The following is a 20,699-nucleotide window of genomic DNA, read 5'->3' as shown; positions in this document are numbered from 1 at the left end:
TGTGCAACTAAGAACAAAGATTCTATTAAAAGGGAAATATGTACAGGGATAGATTAAAAGGGAAATACCTAGTAAGTCAGAATATAACACATTTTCCCCCTTAAAGAAAAGAAAAGGACATTTACCTTAAATGCTGTATATGCAAACATCCAGAATACGTATATATAAAAACAACTATGGTACACATTTCGAAACTCTTCTAACATTCCATCTTTTCCCATCTTGAGTAACCACACTATTATGATAAACTCGCATAACCTTCATTGACTTACCAAATTTGTTTTCTCCTTTAGCAATGTACCCTGGTTTGCGAATCCTAACAACATCTCCAACCATGAATACTGGTTGCTTAACATTCATCCTAGAATCATAATTGCATTTATATTTGTCTTGTTTGAGTTCAACTTTTTCAGCCACATCCTTAATATTCACATCAGTCACTTGTTGACTACAACATTCCTTAAACCACCAAGGACATAATCCCGAAGCAGGATCTCTACCTTTTAGTAAACGGAAAGGAGAGACTTCAGTAGTGGCATGAGGTGTAATACGGTATAACCATAACTTTTCTCTCAATTTATCTTTCCACAAACCTCCAGATTTGCGAGCCCAAAGTAAGTCTTCCTTGAGGACTCTATTATATCTCTCCACTAGTCCATTACCTTGTGGTTCATACAGAGCTGTGGTACAATGCTTAATTCCATACGTGCTCAAAAATTCTGACATAAGTGAGGACTTGAACTGTACCCCATTATCTGATACAATACATTCAGGGGAACCTTCTCTGGAAAAGATCTCTTTTAAAAACAGAATAACACTTTCAGTATTTGGATGAGGTACTAGTTTGACCTCAGGCCACTTTGAGTGATAGTCCACAGCAACAATGGCAAACCTACATTCTTGTGGTAAGAAATTGAACGGACCAGCGATATCAATCCCTAACTTTTGCCATGGATGATCTGGCCACTTCACAGGTACTAAAGGTGCCGGATCACACCTACACGACTTGTCACTCTCAATGCATTCAGGACACTCCCTGACAAACTTATCCACTAATCTATCAACCCCTGGCCACCAGAAACTAGACCTAATCAGTCTTTTCATAGAAGACATTCCCATATGACATTCATGACTCATTTGTAAAATAACACCTCTTACAGCCAACGGTGGAATACATTTCCCAGCTCTGAACAAAAGATCTCCCTCAATGGCCAATTCATCAGCAACGTTGTAGAATGGTGTAATCTCAGCAGGAATACGTTCTTTGGAAGGCCATCCCAACCTTACATAGTCTCTGACCTTACACAGCAAATCATCCTCATTCATACCTTTCATCCACATGTCCTCTGATATAACTTTGTATTTTTCTGAAAACATTTCAGAAATACTGGTTACCACCTCTGTATCTTCTTCAACACCAGAACTTGTACATGGCAATCTAGACAAACAGTCTGCAGTCACATTTAGCTTCCCAGGTACGTATTCAATGTCAAAACTATATTCTTGCAAACGTGACATCAATCTTGCAATGCGAGCTGTGGCATTTAACCCTCCACCAGGTGAGAGAATGCCCACCAATGGTTTGTGATCAGTGCGTATTAGAAATCTTGCACCCCAAATGTAATTCCGGAAATGCTCAACGCCCCATACACATCCTAACAATTCCTTTTCTATGACAGCATACCGTCTTTCAGTTTGATTCAAAGATCTGGATGCAAACGCAACGTTCCAATCTTCCTTTCCAGAACGTTGTGAAAGTACACAACCTAAACCATAAAGGCTGGCATCTACTGTCAAAATGCAAAGTTTATTCAAACAAAACGGCCTTAAAGTAGGTGCTGACACCATATCGAGTTTGACACTTTCGAAAGCATCCTGCTGTTTAGATCCCCACAAAAACTCTACCTCCTTCCTTGTCAACTCCCTTAACGGCTCCATCTTGGTCGCAAAGTTTGCAATAAACTTACTGTAATATTCGCACAGTCCTAGGAACGACAACAACTTGTCCTTACAATCTGGTGCAGGAGCCTTTAAAATAGCATCTACCAAAGACCTTTTTGGAGCAACGCCATTACCAGAGATTGTGTGTCCCAAATATTCTATAGTTTTTTGAAATAACTTACACTTCTTACTCTTAATAGTAAGTCCAAACTTATCTAACATCTTGCACACATTCCTCAAATGCTCCATGTGTGTTTCATCATTTTTGGAGAAAACCAAAATATCGTCTTGGAAGCACTTCACGTACTCACTCATGTCCTTAAATATATGGTACATAGATCTCTGAAAAACAGAGGCTGCCGACGCCAAACCGAACGGCATCCATTTAAACTGGAACAAACCCTGGGGTGTGATAAAAGCAGTGAGATGGCGTGACTCCTCTGCCAACACAACCTGATGATACGCCGATCTCAAGTCCAACGTGGAAAATATAACACCACCTCCCAGCATACTCACGACTTCGTTGATATTGGGCAGGGGATGACAGTCTACCACTATGTTTGCATTGAGTGCTCTCAAATCTATGCACAACCTCAAAGATTTGTCAGGTTTGCGTGCCAAAACCATTGGCGAAACCCATTCGGATGACTCTATTTCTTCTATGACATCATTTTTTAACATGTCATTCAGTGCGTCACTTAATTCTTCTCTAACATTAAGTGGTACTGGCCTAAGTTTTTGTACAACTGGCATAGCTCGTTGTTTAAGCTTAATGACATGAGTGAAACCACTTAATTTACCTAATTTGTCTGAAAACACACTAGGAAACTCATCCGACAGAGTCTTCCAAACATTACTCTCTTCTACTGATCTGATACTATCTTCTGACATATCACAATCATATGACACCATGACAGGATTTTTGTTGCGTGGATTCAACGTAATGTGAAGTCTGAATTGATCTCGCCACCCCAAAACATTCACTCCCTTCACAACCACATATAGTTTGATATATGCAGATTGATCTTTAAAATAAATCATGGAGGCAATATATCCTATAAAATCAATACTAGAACCATTAAAACCTTTTGCCATGACATCTGGGGGACACAATTCACTTTTAGAAATTATGTTCTTGTACATTTCATCAAAATATCTTTCAGTTATGATGGTCCAAGGAGACCCAGAATCAGCCATCAACTCTAACTCTACTCCTTTAAACCTAACAACACATTTTGGGGACTCCAAATAATCCTCCTCAAGCAAACTTATACTTATAATAGACACAATCATCCCACTTACTCTGTTAGGTTCATCAGACACAGCATGTTCATATCTAACTAAACTTGAATCATAGTCTGTTTCATCTCTCACACAAGAAACTTCCTTTTTCTTGAAATAACTTCCTTTATCCCCACTTTTCTTTTTGTCTTCTCTACATGAGTTGGAAAAATGACCCACTTTTCCACACTTGTTGCACTCCTTGCCTAAAGCAGGACAAAATTTAAACGTAGCAACATGATTGTAACTCCCACACCTAAAACACACGATGCGGTTACGTGGTCCAAACTTATGACTTTGGGGACCTCTTGCAACATTGTTCATTGCACATACTTCTTCAGTTAACTTATCACTCTTACTACCCTTATTGCTTGTTTCCTCTATTGTTTTCATCCATTTGTTAGACTGTTCAAAAGCCTTAGCAGTAGAGATACACTCCAACAAAGTTGGGTTGCCTACAATCCACAATTGTTCTTGTGTTTTTTTGCATTTAACATTCACAATTATGTTATCTCTAAGCATCTCATCTGTCATATCACCGAAATTACATGGCATAACTAAAGCTCTCAAACCTGTTAGAAAATCATCGAAAGATTCATTTTCCTTTTGCGTTCTGGTATAAAACTTGTATCGGTTTAAAGCTAGACTAGTGGTGGGTTTAAAACGTGTTTCTACACGAAGCATAGCTTCATCAAAAACCCCATTATCACCAGGAATGGATGGTAAATTTCTGAAAATAGCTTGTCCTTCAGATCCCAGACAATGTAAGAAAATATTTTTCTTCCTTTCATTCCCCATCCTTTCCCCATCAATAGCTTTTAAATAAGTCATAAACTCCTCCTTCCACCTGTTCCACGGAATGGGAGGGTCACCTTTGCTTTGTAAAAATTTTGAAGGAGGATCGAACTGCATGTTAACTAGTAAAAGCAAATATCACAGCAATGAACACAAATAAATGAAATGTAAATAGCATAAACAAATGAAACACAATAAGAGTGAAAATACCATACACTAACTGCTACAAATTAATGAAATATAAGTTAATGAGTACACCAGCTGTGTACATCAGCGAAAATCCAATGAAATCAGCGCAGGATTAATATTCCAATTTGCAGTAAATCCTATCGAATTCAGTCTAAAAGTACCTTGAACTGCAGTACCTTCGTTGTTTAAAAATGTTGTTATACGTGACACAAATACCCTGAGGGAGACGCGCTGTGAACCGACAACTCCTAACGCGCGTTGCAAACACTCTCAGGGAGACGCGCTCTGCTTCGCGGCAGCGTCCGTGAACTTCAAACAGTAAACAAATATGGCCGCCGCGTAGACGTTGCGCATTACGTCATGCGTTGTGTTTTCCTATCTCCATGGACACAGCACGCTAAGCAGCGCACGGAAGAAGGAACAGAAAACCTTACTCGCGTGCCGTTTTCAAAGGTAAACACGATGTATTTGTTTAAAAGCTGTAAGATTTCAACCAAAAACTTTCACAGATCGTAGTTTTCACGTAGTGGAGAAATACAAAACGGTGATAGCGGTCGCAATTCAGGTTCACTTAAAGTTCAGAGAACATCACGTAGTTCCAGGAAAACGGAGTTAAAATTGGATCCTTTCCTGTATCCTTCCCTGTTGAATTACAGGTCACACTCCATAAAACGACAGCTTCTGGAGGAAAATCCAAGTACTTTTGGAGAATAAATCCACAATCCAAAAGTTTCTGAAAATGGGTAAAACACTGCAAACACTCCAAAAATTTCCCAATTTTCAGTTTTGTACCACGCCTGTGCTGCTGATGTAGAAGTAGTAGGTACTGGTCACCCTCGTCGCCAATTTGTAATAAATAAAGAGAAATCCAATGGTATGTTGATAAGTCCAGGATTTATTCAGCTGCAGCACAGTACTCCCAACATTCAAGTTCACAATACCAGTATCTCATTTCAGATCATAACAATTCTAAATTGAATGACATGGACTGTGTGCATGTGCAACTAAGAACAAAGATTCTATTAAAAGGGAAATATGTACAGGGATAGATTAAAAGGGAAATACCTAGTAAGTCAGAATATAACACTGACGCAGACAGACTGTGCAAACTGCCAAAGATTATTGCTGAAGCTTATAAAACCTTAGGGCACAATAGTCTGGGAATTAAGCCTTTTACTCAAACTCAACCTCAAAAAGAAGCCCAAACTGAGAAAGATGGGTGCCCGTTCTTTCCTAAAAAGAACTGGAGTAAAAAACAGAGGCAGCAAAACCAGAAGCACAGTTCGTGTGAAGATTGACCGACACTTAATTCTTCTGAGCATACTTATGATTTGAGCGATAGCGCGAAACCTAAGACTCCAGACAGATTTCAAGTCCCTGATCAGCACTCTCCTCGTTCTTTGCAGGACACATCGGACTCTCAAGACATATGCTGGAGAGTGCCAGGATTGCAGCAAAGGTGCAATTGGTCAGCAGAGACGAGATCAACTTCGCCAGTTTGACATAAAAGCCAAACAGGAGGGACTGCCTCGTTTTTGACCCCCTTATCAAAAGAAGAAAGTTGCCACTTTAACAGCGAAGTATACCTTGGACAGTGAGAACGCTAATCCTAGAATGGATATAGGCAGTGACACTCCTCTTCAGCGCAGCGGAAGTTACCATAGTACCGGAGGCCCTGCATCCCTGTCTGAATGTGAGAGCAACTTATACATTTATTACAGTAGAAACAGCAGATACACGAGTTGCCCCCCCTGATAGACTGTACGAAATAGCCCTCCAGATTGAAGGTGATATACACCGTACAATTACTGCAGTTTTCTGGGAAAATCTCACCTCCTCATATTACATTTTGTTGGCAGAGGCGGATTAGCCTCCGCCATTTTTTCTGGCTTCTTCTTGTGGGGAGGATGTGATACTTCTGAGTTTTTTGTGTGACGTCCCTGAGGAAGCTAAACAGGCTTACGTATCGGAGTGAGCATTGGCCCTGGCTCCGGCGATGTATCGTAATCAAGTGGCCTGGTATAGAAATTCGCCGGCACATGAGATTCCTTTGCGATCTATGCCGCAGCCCCAACCAATATATCCAATCAGAGGAGAGGCTAAAACTTCAGTCTGTGACAATCTTCTTTTTCCGATATCGAAACCGGATAGTTCATATTGCATTGTATTAGATTATTGAAATTTAAATAGTCATATTAGTGCATTTGCAGTACAGAACACACATAGCTCAGCGTTAGTACATGACATTGTTCGCAAAAAATACACAACATTGGATATTCCAGTGGTTTTTACAGTCACAATTTGGCTCAAGAGAGCCAGGATTTGACCGTTTTTAGCATGGTCGGAAACAAAAAAAGATGTACTAGTTTGTCTATGGGCTATAAGAACAGCCCTGGAGCATTTGCTGCATGTGTTGCATCTTTGTTACACAGCATTGACCCTGACGCGTTCTCATATGTCAATGACATTTATCTGATGTATGACAAACTGATTCCGCACCTAGTCTGCATGGATCATCCTGTTGTTTGCCAACTTTGGTTATAAATTTAACTTTGCTAAACCACACATCGCTTGTATAGAGGTGCTTTGCTTGGGCTACGAACTCAATTATGAAGATAGAGGGTTGGCGCCCCGCTTTCTGGAGAAATATGCACAATTGCAGCCTCCATCTACTCTGAGAAAATGTTAATCCTTGCTGGGATTCTAAACTTTTTGGGTGGACTTAAATTCCTGATTATGCCCAGCGTTTCAAACCGCTTTATGCATTGATACAACCTTCGTATTCTTCTGAAAGCTGGCTTCCGGAACATACCTCTATTCTTCAGTCTTTGCAGTCTGATCTGCTTGCAACTAACTTCTTGTTAGCACTTGATAATACTACGAACCTGGTCATATGCATTGTGCCAAGGACAGTAGGTTTCACTTACTTAAAGTATAATGAAGGAGACACAGTAGCTATTGCATAAAAATAACATTAGTACACATCTTCGGAAATGCAGTTTTCCAATGTTGAATTTTTTTTGACTGTGGTCCAAATGGCAATTCTGAAAGAATGATCACTGGCGCAGGGGAAATGCATTCTTATGGTTTCACCTATACCTGCTTTAGAAGCAGTGACTAAGGTGAGTGTGCCGAATTCTAAAGCTTTACATCCCTGTTGGATTCAATGGGTTACTTCTTTAACATCAGCTGATATCACATTTATCTTTGATCCCACTCTGCAGACACAGGAGTTTTTACAGTATGAACATGTTCATCCTCCTCCATTGTTTTTACTCCATTTGGATCAGTACAAATGTATCCTTTATACCGTTGGCTCAGCTCAACTGGTCATCTGGTCCAAACATGCTTATTCAGCAGCTTGCGCGATTGTGGCTGGTTCAATTGTAAATGATGAATTTAATTCTTCCCTTGTGCATACACAGGCACTAGGGGACTGTATGGGGCAATTGGCGGAGCTGTGTGCTCTTGTTTTAGCTCTAGAGTTCGCTGAATCGAATGCGAAAACTCTAATTGTGTGTGATTATTACTACTGTGTACAGTCTTGTAATAACACAAGAGGGGTACAAAGTTCCCCGAAGAGAATGTGAAAGATAAGAGTGTGTGCAGCGTAAGGGAAGGTAAAAGGGAAAACTAAAACCCTCATACACCTAGCAAGCTAGATGTCATGCTTCATCATATGGGTTCTGGTCCTCGTCAGACTGGCGCTGCAATGTCTGACGGGCACCCGTAAAGGGGCTCTTTATCGGAGATCTTTTGTTCCGGCCATATGGTGCATGCGGGTGAGAGGGCGAGTGAAAGTGTAGTCGTGAAGTGGTGCTGGATTTAGAAAGGTGGGCCAGTCCACAGTGAGCTTTATTGGCGTGGCTGACACCCTTGGTTAAAACTAGTGTGAGGGGAGATATGTGCTGGGAAGGTTCTCAGCAGGACATGTACGACCAGGTCAACATGTTTCTTGCCTTAATGGGAATTCTTCAGGACCTAGGTGCTCAGTACTACACAGTAAACAGAAAAGTGAAATACAACCTTATTCCTAGAGGTCAATAAGAAGGCAGGCCAGCAGGTCCTGCTATTGTATGGCGACCCTAAGTGAATCCCTAAGGTGCCTCGCAGTCTACTCCCGTGGGACCTGCACCAATGTGTCAGATACCTAATAAGTGTGCGGTCTCTGCCGTCACAACCTACCCCCACGCGCCTGGTCAGGGCATCAGAGCGACTAGTTATCAATATTTATATTGATCAACTCCGCATTTGGGACATAACTGTGTACCCTGATTCAAATAGGTGGTACCCTCTTAAATCTTTTTCTTTTGAACTCCAGCGGACATCGCTGATTCGAAGAACATTGCATTTTATCCATTGTGGCTTTTCCTGAAGAAGGCATGGCTGTCTAGAAATGCACGTAGGACACTACCCCTGAGTTTCAGTCACGTTGTGACACAGACACCCATTTGACAAAAAATTGAGTAGTCTGAATCCATGGCTTGTCATTATTAAATATTCGAATTACAATCATCAACTTTGAGATATATTGTTAAAACATGAACATGAAATATCAGTAAATATTTGCTTTCTGTGTTTCAGTTTCTTCAATGTATAAACCATGAGTGAGGAGTCTGAATGATGACATGGATGAGGTGTGTATGTGGACTGTTTTAAATTTGCTGTGTATATACATTTATTTCTAAGCTTTCAATAAAAATTACCTTAGTATTTTTGTAAAAATTATGTCATGTTTTTGTCTCTCCTTATGCTAGAGAATGTATATTGTATTACATTGTTTTAATTTGCAGTTGCCCTAGGAAATTCACATTATGTATGCCACCTGGCTGGCGGTGTGTGTGGATATTGCCTGGCTGACTGTGTGCATTGATAGCATTTGGCTGGCGGTGTACTTAGATGGTGCTTGGCTGGCGGTGTGCATGGATGGCGCTTGGCTGGCAGTGTGTGTGGATGGCGTTTGGCTGGCATTGTGTGTGGATGGCACTTGGATGGTGGTGTGCGTGGATGGCAGTGTGTGTTTACTGACTCTTGTCTGGCAGTGTGGCTTGCATGGATCCCCCAGCATTTTACTTTCAAAGTCTGTGTGAGTAAGCTGTAGGATCACCACACAGGAACAAATGCCCTACTACCCAGCCTTCCCCTTGGTCTACTGAGAAAAATGATACCTCACTTGTGTGGGTGTCCAAAGTAGTGTCAGCCTAAAAACGTATACACAAACTGCCCTTTTTTGACCCACTTTGGGCCCCTCTCCATCCCTACATGTTTTTGGCCCTTCCATAAGCACTCGGCCCATCCGCACAAGTAAGGTGTCATTTTTATCAGGAGACTGAAGGGAACGCTGAGTGGAAGGAACTTTGTGCCGTGGGGTGAGCCCACAACTTTCCCACAGAGATATTTGAAAAAAATATGACCTTTTAGCTAAATTTGAAATTTGCAGTGGATTCTTGGAAGGAAAATGCTAGGGGATCAATGCAAGTCACACCTCCCTGGACTCCCACTGGTGTCTAGTTTTCAGAAATGTCTGGGTTTTTTTAGGTTCCCCTAGATGCCTCCAAACCCGGTGCCAAAAACATAGGTGCCCACCTATCTATCACAAAACTACCTGGATCTTCAAGGGGGTCACCTGCGTTTTTGGTCCCGGACTCAGCGGCCACCTAGGGACATCTTCCAAACATTTTGGTAACTCAACACCCTGGGGAGTCCAGGGAGGTATGGGTTGAGTGGATCCCCTAAAGTTTTAGAATCCACTGCAAACTTCAAATTTAGCTGAATAAAATCTAATTTTTCGCAAATTTCTGTGTGGGAAAATTGTGAGATCACTGGGCTGACACAAATTTCCTACCAGCCAATGTTCCCCCAGGTCTCCCAATAAAAATGGTACCTCACTCATGTGGGTGGCCCAAGTTCCCTTGACAGGCAGGGGCCCAAAACGATTTCTGGAGACATCAAAATTACCTATTACAAAACAAGCTGGTTTTGCAAAGGGGTGGTACCTGGGTTTTTGGCTTGGCCCTGGCCACCTAGGGAAACGTACCAAACCCATACAATTTTGAAAACTAGACACCCTGGGGAGTCCAGCGAGGTATGGCTTGTGTAGATCCCTCAATGCTTTTCATAACCAGAATCCCCTGAAAAATGTCCTATAATTCACATGATAATATGGATACCCACAATTTCGGAGATGTGGAAATAGCTACTGTTTCTAAACTCTATATTTTGTTCCCATTTCAGAAATACTTAGATGTCTTTCATACCTATTTTTCACTCTTTATATTTCACCAAATTATTTGTTATATACATAGTACACATTGAAAAACTATTGCAAGACGCTGCTCTGGGTTTATCGGGTTCTTGGTAAACCTACAAGTCCTATATATCCCCACAACCAGAAGGGTCCAAGGGATGCAACGGTATATTGCTTTCACACATCTGTGATACTTAGAAGATACAGATGAAATGTTGGCCCAAATGGCAGTTTTTTTTAACTCGTTTTCAATTTTTCCTCTTTTCAACAGTTTTTTTCCATAACAAAACCTTGAAGGATCTACACTACTGACCCCTTGCTGAATTCAGAATGTGTCTACTTTTCCAAAATGTATAGCTTTCAGGATCCATTATTACTTTCATACTCACTTCTACGTTTAACTGGAAGGAGGTTAAAAGTACAAAAAATATCAAAAATTTACTATGTCCCAGTAAAATGGCAAAACTATTTAAAACATTTTGGTTTTCTGATGAAAGTCTGCCTGTCCTTGAAAGATGGTGATTTCAGCAGCACAAACCCCTTTGTTGATACCATTTGCAGAAACAAAAAAGACGGTTTCGTCTGCACCTCTTTTTTCCCTCAAAAACCCAAAATGTTGCTGCATTTTTGAGCCCCTCCAGGGAAATAAACGAACCCTGAGTACCTTTGAATTCCTCGTGATGTTGGAAGAAAAGGAAGCAAATGTGGTGTGGATAACTTATGTGGTCAAATAGTTACAGGGGCCTAAGCCCGAATTACCCCAAATAGCCAAAAAGGGCTTAGCACGGGGAAGGCCTAGCAGCAAAAGGGTTAAGAAACCTCTAGAACCTAATGAATTATTTTTCAAAGCAGAGTTTGCCGTGAAAGCTATAGTCTCATAGTCATTGTAGTGTATTAGTAACATGATCTAGATTTGGGAATGTGAAAAGAAAAAACAATACGTTTCTGATTCAAATGTTTACACATAATGTGATATATGTCCTTTGTCACGATTTCTCTTTTGGTTTTTGAAAGAGAGACTATTTTCTCATGAATGAAGCTTCATTCAGACAGTTTCGTTTTCAAATAAACGATATGTGTTGCACCTTAAGATCTTTATAGTGGACAGCAGACCTTTGGCTGATTATGTTACTGACGTACGATGGTAGGACTCAGGTGGTAACTCTGTCAATCACTTACAAAGCTCTAGCTTAAGGAACAGAATAGATGCACCTGCTGCAAAAAACAGCTTCTACTGATTCATATTTAGTCCTGCGTATATGACGCAGATTATAAGTCTGATGTTTACAGTTGGTATGTCACAACCAATCTCCTTGTTTACATCAACGTAGGTTCGGTTGGTTAAGAGTGCGCAGGCTGCTCATGTGCTGTCTACACAATACTGTGCTCATATTAGTGTAAGAAAAAGGTTAAAGCTAGACTATGGTGCAACAGGCACATATAAGGAACTGTTAACAACGCAAATGGAGGCATTGCTTTTACACTATCTGGATCAGGTGGAACAACATACACCCTACATAATTCTGCTTATTCGTTTTTATAGGTGTCTTATGTAGAATTACTGCATAGATAATGATTACCCCATTTTATGAGTGTTACATTCCACCAGCCCTCGAGAAAGCATCCTAGGAGCTTTAGGCTCATATTTATATTAGAAGAAACATGTATTGTACATCAAAGTATATGTATTGCTTTAAGTTCAGATGAGAAACACTGGAATGGCTGAAAGTCACTATTACTAAGTAGAGGTCAATTCAGAATTCTGGTCCATAATCACAACCTACTCATCACATGTTTCATACAGGTATCCACACATGATATGTTAATATTATTCATTTTTCCTGGGTTTAATAAATGATGATTACAACCTGGAAATAGTTTCAAGTCTTCATTGCTCTCTCCTTTGCTTATTCCTGCAGATTCTGCATAGTACAGAGGATCCACAGGGATACGTGTGATTCGTCTGCACATTTTAAAATGTTTATCCTCTGCGTAACCAAATAAGTCCAAGTGGAGCAATTCCCTCAACTACGCTTTAAACATTAAAGGGCTGATTTGCCAAAGTTTTTATGAGTACATAAAGTAGAACAGTATTTTTACATTTACTTGCCTTTGTGAATTGGCCTTGAAATGGCTCGCTTCGTGTTGAATTTTTTTTTAAAAGGCACAGATTTTTCCATTTGTACAAACTGTTTAAGGATGTTCCCAGAATATTCCAATTTCATTCCTATATCAAATATGTTGGGGCAAATCACCAAGGCATGTACAAATAGTACAATTATTCTACAGGCATGCTACTTTTGATCCTTCAAAATCCTTTGCAAATAGGCCCCCAAGTGTGCAAATTGGATGTGAAAAGCCTTTGGTAATGTGTGTGTATTCCCACAAAGGATGTATGTAACATTTTCAATTGCCACCCTCTGGGACCTTCTTTGTCACCACTAATGTTTCCACCCCAAAATCCCTTAACTGCAGAAAATCCACTAGGTGTGATGTAGGATCTGAAAATGCCTCAAAAATTGATTTTGTAAATCAGTTTGTGGGGCCTGTGAAATTATACCCAACTTTTCCCAGCCTTTACTGCTAAATATTTTATGAGGAGTTTGAATGTTCAGAAAGGTAGTCAGTCATCTATTCTGTGCTTTCATGGAAGCGTTGCACGGGAAATTCAGGTCTGGTCTCTGACTTATGGACAAGTGACATTTAGCTGCCGGAGGCTAGAAGAGGAAAAAACAACATTGTTGCAAAGGAGAAATGTCACATGTGCCTTGGTGCTCTGTACCTCTCACAGGGATAGCAGGGCCATCCTGATGGATGGCACGGTGTGAGCAGAGGAAACACAAGGAGATGATCAATGGAACACTGAAACTTTTCAGACTCTCAACCCCAGTCATAGATCTGGGTTGAATTCATCATTGTTCTTTAGCTCACTTTGCCACCCCAGTTCAGACCCAGCTATATGCGTATCAGTCTAAACCCTGTGCCTTATGGAAACAGTCCACACTGCCAAGCCAGACATTTCCTGGACGGGAAACGAGCATCCTGGTATCAGTTTCAGGGTACCACCCCTCATCAGATTGAGTTCAGTGACAAAGTGAGCAAGGGACCCATGTCTAGGCATACCCAGCCAACTTAGGGTGAACAGAGCAAACACGAGGAAATGAAAGACGGATCACTGAAACTTTTCAGACACTCACCCCCAGTCACAGATCTGGGTTGAATCCATCATCGTGCTTTAGCTCACTTCGCCACTCCAGTTCTGACCCAGCTATATGCAAATCAGTCTTGATCCTGTGCCTCATGGGAACAGTCCAGTCCGAACTGCCAAGCAGAATAAGCGCTCCCTTTCTAATGTGAAATTGCCTCCCCAACCCCCTTTTCCTTGAATCCTTCTTCCAGGGTTTCCTCATTAATATTAGGACCCTAATATTTGTACATAACACCGGGTAGGGGAACTCTTAAATAAGAAGTCTCTCATTAAGTGAGCCCCATTGTATTCACACTGACAGATTTACTCTGCTAAATTGTGCTCTGGCTGCATTGCAAAGCTGCACGCACCTAGCTGCCAGCATCAAACGGTTTCAGTGCGTGCCAACTGCTGCAATTTTACTCATGAAGCTAGCAATAAATAGGCCCTTCGTAATCTTTTTCTGAAGATCAAATATGCAGCTAAAGGGCTGATAGCCTGCGCCCCAACCGAGCCGCGCTAGAACGTGGCTCTGAGTGGATTTGCCAGATCAGTAGTTTAATACTGCTGGCCTTTCATGTAGAGCTTTCTTGGTTCACTTCCCCCACATCCAGCGAATATATTCTGTCATCAGGTTTACGCTTGGTAACATTGATAATATTCCGCTCACAGTGCACCCTGGGCTCTCTGACAACACGTAGGAGGATAAACATAATTTAACTCACTTGTAAGTTTACAAAGAGCGTGATCTGTCATACTTAAGAAGAGTGTAGCGAGTGTAATGTACTGCAGCGTGCAGCTGAGCTACAATTGTTTCCAAATGTATTATACAAGACATTTAAGTCAAAATGTATCTGTAAATCGTATAGAAGACAGCTGGTGATATTTTAGGATTGGGCTGTCGTCTTTTTTGTGCACAGAAGTTGCCAGCCTTTATCGAAGTACTGATAATGTAACGTCGATTTTCTTAGTAATTTATGAAGGAAAGTTTTAATTTTATTAAACACACTTATGCTTGTCTAATCTGGCATTTATTTCAATAGCAGCAGTCAAGAAAACTATAAAACTACACATCCCATGAGTCTTAGAGACAACTAGCCAATGGGAGACAAAGCTTAGTACTAATAGCAGCAATAGAATAACCGCATTACCTAGAACACTTTTTAGACTGGTATCAGTCCTTTTCTCTTGAGCGAGAAGTTAAGGATAATTAGTAAACAAAGGAAATACAGATAACACAATGGCAAATGCTAATATAAATGTAAACAGTTGTTGGCAAAAGTCCATAAATTTGAGTCCCAAAGTGAGAATCTGAAACTGAAAAGAGTAGGAAATACCAGGAAAATCCACATCTGAAGGTTTCGTAGGCGATGACCAATGGCGTGCGCCGGAATGCCCATAGGTGGATGAAGACAGTGGAGGTAGAGTAACTCTCAGAGCATGAAAACACCAAGTTAATACTGTGTTGAGGTGGGATAATACTCGGCTCCATGTCTTTGATAAAATTAAGATTTTCCTCCATAAATTTAACAAGACTGGAGGCTCTTATTATGCTTGTTTATAGGCATGTTAATTACAACAGAAGATGCAGTATGCACAGGTTTACAATAAAGTATGTGAAAAATATTATCATTAAACCAATCAGCTGATCTTAGAATGTCCTCTAGAGAGCGGGGACTCCCCTGGAAGAGTGAGTACCAAAGATGGAAGTATCAATTTCCGCCAGAGACATGACCCACTTGCCCCAACCAGAGAGAGTAGGGGAGGAATCAGGTTTGTGGAGTTTTCTGAAAGAAATAAGAAGTTGGTTGTCTGAGAACATTCTGAGATCAATTGTGTTTTATTCATATACTTTAAGGCGTTTTCCTGCACAAAATTTGGGTTGATCAGCAAAATATGTGTAAAATTAGTTTTTGTAAGTTTGCGCACTGTGAAAAGAACACCTGTGGGAGTAAACTGACGAAAAGAAATATCTAACTCATTTCACATCATACATAATAGAGTAGTAAGTTTTCCTAGCACAATTTCGCATAGATGGTTCTGCCGTTCCAGGCATCCAAATGGCTTAGCCATCATTGAAGCTCTAGCTGAAATTCTGGATCCATAACGATGGAGTCAGAGCAAGCGAGACCCCTGCGCAAATGGTGAACCTTTAATCTTTGGAAGGTTCAATAATTAAGGTGGCCAGTATAAATATAGAGGAAGATAGAAGACCTAAAATTCTCGCCAGGGATCTGAGAGAAATGGAAGAACTTCGAAGAGTCTGTAGAATTCTGGATTTGATGGCCTTGACTTTTGTTGGGGGTTAATGAAGCATTGCGCTGGATGAATTTTTCAGAAAACCTAAGAATTCCCTCTGAGTTGAAGAAATTAGAATGGATTTTTCTGCGGTGATGAGAAACCCCAGATCTGAAAGAAAGGAACCATTAGAGTGAACTTGTGATTGGAGGGAATGTACGTTTTGGAACATTAAAACAATATCATCTAGGTAAACGATAAGTCTGATACCTTGGGATCTGAGATGAGTGACAACAGGCTTCATTAAGCACCACAAGGTTGAAGAGGGCATTAAGGGAAGAGAAGAGAACCAATATGTGTTTCCTTGCCATTGAAACCAAATCAATTTTCTGTGATGAGTGGGAATTGTAAGGTATGCATCCTGCGGATCCAACCATACCATCCATTTGTGATGGAGTAGCGAGTCCCTGAGATGGATGTTTGTCTCCATCTTGAAATGGCAGTCAACTACAAACTGGGTGAAATGTCTGAGATTGATAACTAGTCTCATCTTTTTGTTTTTCTTTTGTACTAAGGAGAGGGAACTGCAGAAACCTGAGCGATCGGGAGAGGAAAGTTGAATTGCCTGTTTTTGTAAAAGTGGCTCTATTTCTAGTGACACCAGATTGGACATTTTGGATGAGAATTTTGGAGGGGGTGGAAACTCAGTTTGAAATGGCATTGTGTAATACTCTGTAGCATAACCTTCTACTGTGTTTAGGACCCAGGAATCTGATGTTAGCGATAGCCATTTTGTGAGAAAAAATAGGAGTCAGCCTCCTACAGCAAGATGGCCAGAAAGGAGACTCCCCTGTTTGAATGGTGTATCTGTAACTTTTTTGTCCATGGCCATGGAACCCACTGCCTCTCCGAGGGAGAATTTGGCTCATATTCTGGTTGTGCAGGTTGTAAAGCATCTACATCCTTGATTTCAGAAGTTACAGCCAGTAAAGCGACTCCTGTCTCTCCTGGCAAAAACACATTGGAAAAAACCATTTTGGAGTGACTGCTGGGCTTTGTCTATGGAGGCAAAATTAGTAATGTATTTGTCAGTTCTTTTATAAAGGAATCTTCATTCTTGAAGCTGAGCCATTGCAATCTCTGTATACTACTGTGTCTTTTTGTTGAAATGCAATAAAGAGATTTGAACCATAAAAAGAATCTCTAAATAAGAGAACTTCCGCCTTAATGCCGGGTTCCACGGTAGCAAGGTTTGCCAACTTAGGGTCTAATTTTAACAAAAGACCTTCCATTAGTTCGTAAGTAACGGTGGATTTCACGTTTCCCAACAAACAGAACAAACAAAGAACTCTTTGAACCCACATTAACAGATCTTCCCAATCAACTGTAGAGTTGTCTAGCCTAGATGCTTCAGCTAAATAAAAAATATAGGCCAGTGGGCCTATAATGTCCAGTACCTTATCCTGGCAAGTGGACTAGGCCTTGTACAGTCTTTTACAAGGGTCTATACCAAATTTGGATAAACTGTAAGAATAGTAGGATCAATTGTAGTTGTGGAAATGATATTAGCAGGCAACGAAGGCCTACGGCATTCTGATTTTAATTTGGACCAAGTCTGTTTGTCCTGAGGCAAGTGAAGTCTGGAGGCAATTTAATCACATACTGGATCAGCAGGAAACCATTTGGTACAATAGGAGTGGTGTATAAGTCTGGGGTTAAACATGGGCATACCCTATGCGTCCAGAACAGTTTTGGCCATAAAGGGAATGTGACAGTGCAAGACCACCTTAGTCTTCTTAGCAGGATGGTCTGAAAAAGGGTCTGTGTCTTCCAATAAATCTTTCTCATCATTCGGATTGCCCATGCCATCATCTGTGTTAAAGATTTTAGGAAATTACAATTTTTGATGATTTATCTTGAATGTAATTTTTACTTTGATTTGCATTTGGCAGCTGTCATAATGTTCCCAATCTTGGGAGGAGGCCTAGGAGGAAACACACCCTTAGCCATGCGTGAGGACGCCTCACTAGTCATAAGCGCAACATTAGATGTGGGAGCTGATAATTGTAAATGTTTTGCTGATGGAGGAAATGCCATTGCTTTGCACATTCTGCTTTCCCCCACAGAATGGTCCAAAATAGTTTTGGATATCAGATTAATGACAGAATTTTCGATTTTTATTGTCACTTTATCCATTGAGACTGCCACAGTCTGTTTCACAGAGGAATTAATTCATTCATTTAAATTATTTTTAAAAGCATGTCCATCATCCTCATTTTCATTTATTATAGGAAAGGGATCAAATTCCATTGTTCTTAGTGACTAGAAATGAAACTTGGTAAAAATATGGCAATAAATGGGTTAATGTTGGACAGGGAGGACCAAGCACACTGTCCCCTCCCAATTGGATTGTATGCACTGAGTGAAAAGGCTGAAGAGAATAGGAAAGGGTGGGAAGCAAGGCAGCGCCCCTGGGATTGTCTGAGACTACCAGTCGGAAACAGCAGACAACGACTTGAGCTTTTTTGAGGAAGGCTGGACAACAAACAGGCTGTAGAAAGGCCAATAACTAACGTTCAAAGGCAAAGAATATGGTGAACCAGCACTGGAGGAGTGTCTCTGGAGATGGGATACCAAAATGGCGAACACGGCTGGAGACGTACAACGCAGTATGTGGGTCACAAACGCTTGTGAGCACCAGAGCCACAGAACAAGCCCTGCATTAGGGAAGAAAACAAAGCAAGTTACATGTAAGAAATTACACATAATAACAGTACAGTATAATACCATATGTAGTCAACGATAATAATGTGCAATACTGATATTGACTGTGAGCAGCAAGAAAAGGTGACTGTTCACACTGAAAAAATAGGTGTTATAGGTAATGCTGTTATTCTATTGGTTGTTATTAGTACTATGTTTTATCACTCATTGGCTAGATTGTCTATAATCCTCGAGAAATTTGTATTTTTACTGTTTTGTTGACTGCTGTTATTGAAATGAGTGCAAGATTAGAGAAGCATACTAGGAACCTCTGATCTTGCAATAAAATTGGAGGATCAGCAACAAGAGTGATGGACAGTTATAAGCATGATAATGCCAGCAATAGCAGTGATAAATGACCTTCTATTGAAACATATTTTTGTCATGTTTAAGGGTTACAAAATGTAAATGCGACTTCCTGCTGCAACTGTGTCATTGCCGGATGTCACTGGGCGGGTGGGGGATGCTTCCAGGAACCAAAGAGGGCAGTTCACACCTTTCCTGACTATTCTGTTATGGAAACTTTCTTTCTGTAAAGATTAATTTTTATGCTCATTCCAAAAGTTCAAAACAGAAGTAGGCTGGATTTGTGTACCTGATGTTTGGTCACATGTGTTCCCATGGGTTGAAGGGAAACATGGCACAGCTAAATATTTTCAATATTCATTCTTCCTAAGGTTTCTAGCACTGAGCATAATCCAGGGGCGGCTACTCCACTATGGTGGGGGAGCAGCGCCCCACTGCTTTCTCGCAGTGCGAGAAGCAGAAACATAAAATGGTAATAACTTTCAGTTATTACCATTTTATGTTTGGTTGTAGGAGGGCGGGGCTACTCTGCGAGCAGGGGAGGAGAGGTGTACCCACTCGTGCCCTTAGTGCATGAACACTGTTTGCTCAGCCCTCTGGGGCCACCCAAACCAGGCATGCACACTCTGCCCTTCTCCATGCAGGCTGCAATGCAGGGGAGGAAGCCTGACTGCCTGGTTCCTGTTCCTGCCGGAGGCAGGAGAGCAGGGGTCAAGAAGACGCGGGACCCGGCCGGTGGAAAGGTACGTTTAATTAGCTTTTTTATTATTAAATTAAACTCACCTCCTGACGCAACCTGCCCATGACTCCCCTCCCCACGCGTGCCCCGGGCCTCACTCCCTCCCATGAGCCATGCAGGCTGCGACTGTTACAATCTTCTCAAATACAGAAGTGTTGATCCTGCACAAGATGGTAACGTGATCCGCCCTGTCAGCAGGCGATATGATGGATGGCATCTCTAGCTATCACTGACGCATGCCAAGCAGTGGCTGCCAAAACCATTACTTGAAATGACCATCTGACAAAAAGGTTTTTTATTAACCATCCAACTGTATGTATTTGACAAACTACATGAAAAATTATGATTCTGGTATGGCACTGGAAGACTCTCACTTACAATAAACATGACTTTCTCCTCTATAGGATCACTTGAGTGAACCGGCAACTTCACTGCTATAATTTGACTGGTGTCTGACATCAGTCTTTCACACATTTATATGGGTGAAACCTATATTATTTATTCTACAAGATGGTGCAGTCCTGGCTGGCTCTTTAAGTATTACTGCAAAACATGATGAATGATTCAAACTTTCTCCCTCAGTCAAGAGATCTGGGTTAAATCCACCATTTTTTTGCCCACTACGCCACCCCAGTTTGCACCCAGCCATTTGCAAATCAGTCTTGACCGGGTGCCTCATGGGAACAGTCCAGACCGATCTACTAAGCCAGTCCTTCCCTGGAACGGAAACAAGCATCCTGGGACCGATTTCCAGGTATGTCACCCTTCATTAGCCAGGCTAGCTTGAATCCAGTGGCACCGTGATCAAGCGACCCACGTCTGGGCATACCCACGGAACGCTGAATGATTCAAACATTCTCCCCATTAAGAGATCAGGGTTAAATCCATTGTTCTTCTGCCCACTATGCCACCCCAGTTTGGACCCATCCATATGCAAATCAGTCTCATGGGAACAGTCCAGACCGTACTTTAAGTAAGCTGAAGTCAGTCATAAAAACCTGAGCACTGGGAAA

The 20,699-nt window shown here is 41.2% G+C and overlaps 1 protein-coding gene across 3 annotated transcripts in view; it reads left to right on the top strand.

The window, feature by feature from the left end:
• MAGI2 (membrane associated guanylate kinase, WW and PDZ domain containing 2) overlaps window positions 1-20,699 on the top strand; it is a 2,816,921-nt gene that overhangs the window by 459,107 nt on the left and 2,337,115 nt on the right. The window lies entirely within an intron of this gene.

This window comes from Lissotriton vulgaris, chromosome 1_1 (assembly GCF_964263255.1).
Source record: "Lissotriton vulgaris chromosome 1_1, aLisVul1.2, whole genome shotgun sequence".
In the NCBI taxonomy this organism is placed as follows: Eukaryota; Metazoa; Chordata; class Amphibia; order Caudata; family Salamandridae; genus Lissotriton; species Lissotriton vulgaris.
Note: the sequence above shows the minus strand (reverse complement) of the source record. Positions and strands in the feature narration are given on the sequence as shown.